We start from the raw sequence: 8098 nt of genomic DNA, 5'->3' as shown, positions 1-8098 counted from the left end.
TCTCCGGGACCGGTCCTTTTTATGTCCTAAACATTATAATTTCATCTTTCTCTGTGCGTTTCGAGAATTTGAAATTTAGTACAAAGATCCCTTATATGTGATTCTATTTCTGAAACCTTTAGGTTTTTCATTCTATCTTACAGGTACATCAACAGAAGAGTAATTTGATGCTACACAAAAATATTACCATTCCAGTCTTATCAGCCCATCCCAAATTTGGCTCCCAAGAAGAGGCTTGAAGGGCTCTTCCATTCCTCCACCTGAGAGGGTCCCAAGATGTAACAATCTCTGGCAGCTTGAAAACTTCTCTTGAGTGATATTTCTCTGTATAGTTTTGTTTACTGGAATCATGTTAATGGTTTACACAGTCACATTTAAAAATAAAACTAACAACTATACAGAAAAAAGTACTTTAAATTTGAAAACAAACAGAAAAAAAAATTTCAAATTAATAATATCAGAATTTAAAAAGAGAACCAACCCAGGTAAATGTTTTACACGGTAGTTTGACCTTATAACTACATTCTAGATACAAAAGAACTGCAAATAGATGATCTCCCCTGCAGTAGAACAGAATACACAGCCTCAAGTCATGGAGTTACACTGGCTTTTCTTACTTCTGTTGAACCAAAATAACATATGCAAGGAGAATGAAACACAGACAAGTTTATCCAGGAGAAAGCTGGGTTTTACTAGGATTCTATTAGAACTGAGTGGGGGAAACAAAAAACACTATCAGGGTCTGAAAAGGAACTCAAACACTGGACCATCAAATTGAAAGTTTAATTTTCTAACAAATTATTCAGGGTTAAAGACATTTTCATTTTCAAAATCTCTTCAATTAAAAAACATGTGGGTACTTCCTAACACATATATATATATTTAATATATGTATATATAACATATATACACATATATGTTTTTAAAACAATTATTCTGTTTATTTATTTTTGAGACAGAGCCTCGCTCTGTCACCCAGGCTGGAGTGCAGTGGTGTGACCTCGGCTCACTGCAACCTCCCCCTCCAGGATTCAAGAAATTCTCCCTGCCTCAGCCTCCCGAGTAGCTGGGATTACAGGTGCCCACCATCACTCCTGGTTAATTTTTGTATTTTTAGTAGAGACGGGGTTTCACCATGTTGGCCAGGATGGTCTCAAACACCTGACCTCAGGTGATCCGTCTGCCTCTACTAAAAATACAAAATTAGCCGGGTGTGGTGGCCTATGTCTGTAATCCCAGGTACTTTGGAGGCTGACGCGGGAGAATCGCTTGAACCCAGTAGAGGGAGGTTGCGGTGAGCCAAGATTGCGCCATTGCACTCCAGCCTGGGCAACAAGAGTGAAACTCCGTTAAATGTAGCACGCTCTCTCTCTCCCCTTTCTGTCTTTCTTCGCTGGCTTTGTTATTTGAATTAGCGGGAAGCCTTGGGGGCAGCTCCTTCTTCTGCAGCACACATCAAGCACTGATCATCCACTTCTAAGGCTTCCAGAGTATGGCAGACAAAAGCTGAGGAAACAAAAACGTGTCTCATGTTTTTAGTATAGATGAGCTTTCATTTAATTGACATTACCTGAAAATCTTGTGTTCTTCATTATAGGGGCTGTATATTGCTTTCCTCCCTAAACTAGAGAAATTAGAAATGGGCATTTCCACTTTTTTGTTTTGTTTTATAGACTTTTATTGGTTTTAAAGTTTTGCCAAATCCAGGATTTAGTGCTCTTAAACTGAATCATACTGTCTTTTCCAGGTGAGTGATAGTTGAGGTACACTTACCACCAGGTGTAGAGAAGTTTGAGTTTTGAAGTCACTGAAATTAACTGGGTTTCTCAAGGGCAAATTGGAATCCTACTTATAGAATCCAAGGTCGAGTTCTGACTGTGGTCAATATGACCCTGAATGTTTGAGGTAGCTGGAGATTACACGGGGATAATGTAATAACAACGGGTTACATTAAATGAGTACATAATTCCTTTGATAAACCAACTTTTTCAGAGGTGAAATAATTGGCCACATAGCTCACAGCCAACATGTAGCAGGACAAGTTTCAAAGCCAGACAGATTTCCTCCGAAGCACCTGCTCCAGATATTTTCTTTAGAGACAAAAATCCTGAATTCAAAAGACAGTTTGAAAAAGAGTGACTTTTGGATTCATTTTGTCTTTGACAATGTCAGTATCACTCATAGGAAGACATGTTGTCTTCAATGTTGAACAGTTCTCAGTTCTCATCCAATCCTCTCATCAATAATTCTAGATGTCCACTAAGAAATTGGAAATCTCATCATCTGATCCATTCAATAAGTTTTTGTTTGTTTGTTTGTTTGTTTTGAAGCAGAGTCTTGCTCTGTTACCCAGGCTGGAGTGCAATGGCGTGGTCTTGGCTCACTGCAACTTCCGCCTCCTGGGTTCAAGCTGTTCTCCTGCCTCAGCCTTCTGAGTGGCTGGGATTACAGGCACCCACTACCATGCCCAGCCAATTTTTGCATTTTTTAGTAGGGACGTGGTTTCACCATGTTGGCCAGGCTGATCTCCAACTCCTGACCTCAAGTGATCCACCCGCCCTGGCCTCCCAAAGTTCTGGGATCGCAAGTGTGAGCCACCGTGCCCTAATGTTTGCTGAAGATATGGCAAGAGGTTGGTGAGGAAAGGGCAGACTTTGTCCTCCACAAACCCTGTTTTCAGGATTTGTAGTATGAATGTGTCTCAGGTTGATTTTATTTTATTAAAGCTCTTAAAAATCAGAGACAAAGAAACAAACTTCTGAACTCATATAAGTTAGTGGAGGTTTTGCACCAGTTTCTCATACTCCTTGCTTGTGAACTCATTAACCAAAGATATTTAAAACAGGATCTAAGAATGCAGCCATTGAGTAAAGAAATGGAATTTCCTTCTTGGAGCTAGAATGCGAAGAGAGGCAGCCAGGTGAAAAGAAAAAAGTAAAGTTGGCAGATAGAAATTGCTTTCCTCTGGCTAATTCAATATAAAAAAATGTGTATTTATATTAATACCTTTGAAAACTTTTAAAAATGTCAATCAGTGGACTAGAAATACTGAGTAGCTGGGTAATGAAAAGCATGGTGATCATACTGAAGAAGAGGGGGCAAAAAGCAAAGGTAGTCATTGCTCTTGTACTACACTGTAAAGGTTCTAGCTCACTTGTGAAATAGTCACCTTTTTCTTTGCAGTTGATAATATCCATTTTAACACAAAAATAATTTGCTGGCCGGGCGCGGTGGCTCAAGCCTGTAATCCCAGCACTTTGGGAGGCCGAGACGGGTGGATCACGAGGTCAGGAGATCGAGACCATCCTGCAGAATATGGTGAAACTCGTCTCTACTAAAAAATACAAAAAACTAGCTGGGCGAGGTGGCGGGCGCCTGTAGTCCCAGCTACCCGGGAGGCTGAGGCAGGAGAATGGCGTGAACCTGGGAGGCGGAGCTTGCAGTGAGCAGAGATCCGGCCACTGTACTCCAGCCTGGGCCACAGAGAGAGACTCCGTCTCAAAAAATAAATGAATAAATAATAATAATAATAATAATAATTTGCTTCTTCCACATGGGGTGTCTTCTGATGATAATGGATGTTTGCAGAATATATTTCATTTATTTATTCAAAAAGAAGAAAAAATGAGATGAGTGAAGAAATACAGAGAAGTAAATAGTGTGAAATATTTTGGCATGGTAGGCTATCTAATTCATTTAATGCAGACTTGTTTATTTTTTCACCTATTATTTGTGGCAGTATTGTACTTCATTGAAAGCCATTATTCTGTTGTCCAATGTCCATCCACCCACTCACCTAGAAATTGTTGGTATTTATAGCCATCTGTTTGCATTGTTAGACCAAACTTTTGATGGCAGGTACTGTGAAGATTGAGGTGAAGGGAGGAGACCAGTAGGATGATCAATGAGAAAACGCTCTGCTCTTCTGCCTTCTCATATATTCATTGATGCTTTCCTGGTTTTGATCATCACACTGTGTTCACAGATATTAAGATTAGAGGAAGACAGCAGACCGTTTGGGTATGCCAAAGAGAAGGCATAAAGTGCTGCCTTTAAGTGAAAAGGGGAAAGTTATCTACTTAATAAGGAAAGAGAAAAAATTCATATCTGAGGTAGCTAAGAGCTATGGTAAGAATAAATCTATCCTTGAAATTGTAAAGAAGGGGAAAGTTCTCTACTTAATAAGAAAAGAGAAAAATAATTTGTATCCAAGGTTGCTAAGAGCTATGGTAAGAATAAATACTTTGTCCGTAAAATTGTAAAGAAGGGAAAATAAACTCTTGCTAGTTTTGCAAAAGCTACTGCCACAGTGTGCGGTAAGTGCATGGAAAAGGCAGTAAATTTGTGGGTGAAATACGTGAACAGAACATGTGTTCCACTTGATGGGGTTTCTATGGTGCTGGCAGCTTATGTGTTTTTCAGCTTCTCTCATTCTTACAAGGAAGTGAAGCATGAATAGCTATGAAAATATCACTGGGGGGAAAAAAAAACAAAAACAAAAAAGAAAGCCTGTGTAGAGGAAGTGCCCTGCATTCCTGACTATGGCCTTCTTTGTCCTGGCGCTGCTCCTTGAGAAACCTGGCACCTCTCCTTGAGGAACATGATTTTTGCTTAATCCTTTCATATTCTAATTGATAATTAATGCCCGATAAAAGACAACCATTATGTATACCAAAAATACAAAACGATTGGAAGAATCTAGGTGGGAAATATTAAAACTCTGTATTTGTTTTGTAACTTTTCTGTAAATCTAAGGTTAGTTGTAAATTTAAAAGTCTAAAATTTGCACTAAAAATAATGAGAAGTAAACCGGGCATGGTGGCTCATGCCTGTAATCCCAGCACTTTGGGAGGCCGAGGCTGGTGGATTATGAGGTCAGAACTTCAAGACCAGCCTGGCCAACATGGTGAAACCCCGTCTGTACTAAAAATACAAAATTAGATTGTGTGGTGGCACACACCTATGGTCGCAGCTACTTGGGAGGCTGAGGCAGGAGAATCACTTGTACCCAGGAGGTGGAGATTGCAGTGAGCCGAGAGCGCGCCACTGCACTCCAGCCTGGGTGATGCTTTGTCTCAAAAAAAAAAAAAAAAAAAAAAAAAAAAAAAAGAAATAATGAGAAGTAAAGGAAAATTTTCATGAGCCTCTTCTGTTTTTCCTTTTCTCCAATAATAGGGAAAAATAGAAGACAAACTGAATGGCCTCATTATCGTGGTAGTACATCTTGATGTCAAAAGAACCTATGTAAATCAGTTCTATTATTACTTTCTATCCTCCTTCTTCTGTGATGATAGTTGTTTGGATGGTGCCAAGACTCACAGAATAAAAATGGGGCAGAGCCACCCCTAAGATGTTGAGTAACCCAGACCAATACATTTGTTTTTTGTGGGGTCCTGTTCATGTGAATTTTATACATACATATATACACACACACACACACACACACACATATATATATATACTATACGTGTGTGTGTGTATATATATATATTGTTTTTTTTTTTTTTGGACAGCGTATCACTCTGTTGCTCAGGCTGGAGTGCAGTGGCTTGATCCTGGCTCACTGCAACCTCTGCCTCCTGGGTTCAAGTGATTCTCCCACCTTGGACTCCTGAGTAGCTGGGACTACAGGCAAAAGCCACCACACCTGGCTAACATGTAAATAATTTGATTAAAAAATGTTTTACAAAATTTAGGGGATCCTGTGAGGATCTTGTTGTGTATTAATAAAGATTTAGAATAATGGGTACTTACATAGTTGTTTACAGCCTAATCAATACTCGAAAACATTTTCGTTCTGGCACCAATTCATCCTTTTCAGTCCAGAAACTATCTCTTCATGTTATATATTGTCAAACACACTGTTTCTGGCTAATTCTATATTTTTCCTACCATGAGTAAAAGGTAGCAACATTGTTATTACTCACCATACCACGGCTCTTTGGAACTCCTTTGTGTTGAAACAATATGGATCTTCCTGCCTCTACAGTTTCCAAATGCCTTTTGTTGGATGCTGACCGCATCCTTATTCATGAAGAAGCTGCATCAGCTTTCTTGCCACCTGTAAATGCTGGCTTCCAACTTCTCTTTAGAAGGTTATTACTTTGACTGTGTTATACTATGACTGTGTTAATAATGACCACAAATGTAAGTCACATCCAGAGTATGCAGGAAAATGTGTACAGGTTAACTTTTTTTTTCTTCTTTTTTTGAGACAGAGTCTCTGTCACCCAGGCTGGAGTGCAGTAGTGCAATCTCAGTTCACTGCAGCCTCTGCCTCCCGGGTTCAAGTGATTCTTCTGTCTCAGCCTCCCAGGTAGCTGGGACTACAGGTGTGCAGCACCATGCCTGGCTAATTTTTTTGTATTTTTAGTGAAGACAGGATTTCACCATGTTGGCCAGGCTGGTCTTGAACTCCTGACCTCAGGTGATCCGCCTGCCTTGGCCTCCCAAAGTGCTAGGATTACAGGCATGAGACACCGCGCCTGGCCAGGTTAACTTTTTCAGTCAAGTTAAACTTATTATTTGGAATTCAATAGCATAAATGTAGAATAACACATCTAGCAATATCTTCTTCTGAACTCTTTAGAGTGTAATCACTGGATTCGTAAAATGTGATTTCTTCATTGACAGACGTAGCCTCTCCAATATTTTTTATATATTTCAGTCAAAATCTATTCCCGAATCTGTGTAACCATCCCCTACTTGCAATATACGGGTTGGTGTCAATCATTTCAGAGGCTCCCTTGCTGAAGTCTTCATATGGGTTCAGTGTTTTCTGGTGTAAATCGTTGCCGTCAAGTAGAACGGTGTTCTGTTCACGTCTTTCACCCACACATTTACTCTCTTTTTAACGTTAACTAAGCACTTATCACACACTGTAGCAGTAAGTTTTGCAGAAGTAACAAAAATTTCTTTTCTCTTCTTTACAATTTCATGGACAGAAGATTTATTCTTAACATAGCTCTTACATAGCTCTTAGCAAACTCTGATATGAATTTGTTTCTGTTTCCTTATTAAGTAGAGAACTTTCCCCTTTTCACTTAAAGGTAGCCCTTTAGGGCTTCTCTTTGGCATGCCCAAATTGCCCAGCATCCCTACTCTTGCACTTTGGGGTCTTTATCAGGTAAAATAAGGGTTATTTGAACACAAACAATGTGAGGACAATAGCTCGGATAACTCAGATGTCTGGCTACTGAGTGACTAACCAGAGGGTGGCTTACTACACAGTGTGGATATGCTGGACTTCCCAGGCAGGATAGAGCAGATGAGGTGAGATTTTATCATGCTGCTCACAACAGGGAAATTGAAATCTTACAAATTTTCTGTAATTTTTCATGTAATAATCTCAGATCTTGGTTGACTGTGCGTACTAAAGGATGAATAGTGGACTATTGCTACTCACTTTAATTCCAAGGGCCTTGGTTCTATTTTTGATTTGGCTTGCCACTCATAAGGCAGATCGGTGTTGCCTTATGCCCAGGGGGCCCTGCTCTGGGCAGTTAGACAAACCAGCCAAATACATGGAGGTGCTGGGGATTGAACCCAGGGCCTCATGCATGCTAAGCACGCGCTCTACCACTGAGCTACACCCCCCAAAAGCTGTTGTTTCTACTATGTTTTATAACTGGCTGTCACTATTATCTGCTAGGGTTCCACGATTTAAACCAAAGTCAAGCTCTACTCTATTCAACTCTACTGTTTCTGAAACCCTTAAGTTGCATTCTGGAAAGATCCCTTTAGTGCTACTGGGGTCTTTCATTATGGCGGACCCTCCAAGGACTGTTACTAGGGAACTTCCCGAATGGCAGCTTTTGTCCAGCACCAAGGAGAATCCCAGGCAGAAATATTATCTTAAATAATTAACTTCCTACTTTTCTGTCTACAGTGCTCCCAGAAAAACATAAACGGTAGTGCCAGGGACTACTAAGATCAGCACTAGGAGAGCTACTCAGGGAACGTAGGTCCAGGCGAGGAGATAAGACTGGAGGGGAATTTATTCACCATATCGGGGTGAAATGAAGAGCAAAGCATGTGTCAGTCACAGCTCCCCCAGACCGCTGGGCCCAGCGTCTACGGAAGCGTGGAAGCGGCATTC

General features: G+C 40.3%; 1 non-coding gene across 1 annotated transcript; it reads right to left on the bottom strand.

The window, feature by feature from the left end:
- Positions 1 to 7524: 7524 nt before the first annotated feature.
- Positions 7525 to 7596, bottom strand: TRNAA-AGC (transfer RNA alanine (anticodon AGC)). Its single transcript has one exon. It is a non-coding gene; the product is annotated as a tRNA-Ala (tRNA).
- Between the last annotated feature and the right edge of the window lie 502 nt (positions 7597 to 8098).

Source organism: Macaca thibetana, chromosome 4 (assembly GCF_024542745.1).
Source record: "Macaca thibetana thibetana isolate TM-01 chromosome 4, ASM2454274v1, whole genome shotgun sequence".
Lineage (NCBI taxonomy): Eukaryota > Metazoa > Chordata > Mammalia > Primates > Cercopithecidae > Macaca > Macaca thibetana.
Note: the sequence above shows the minus strand (reverse complement) of the source record. Positions and strands in the feature narration are given on the sequence as shown.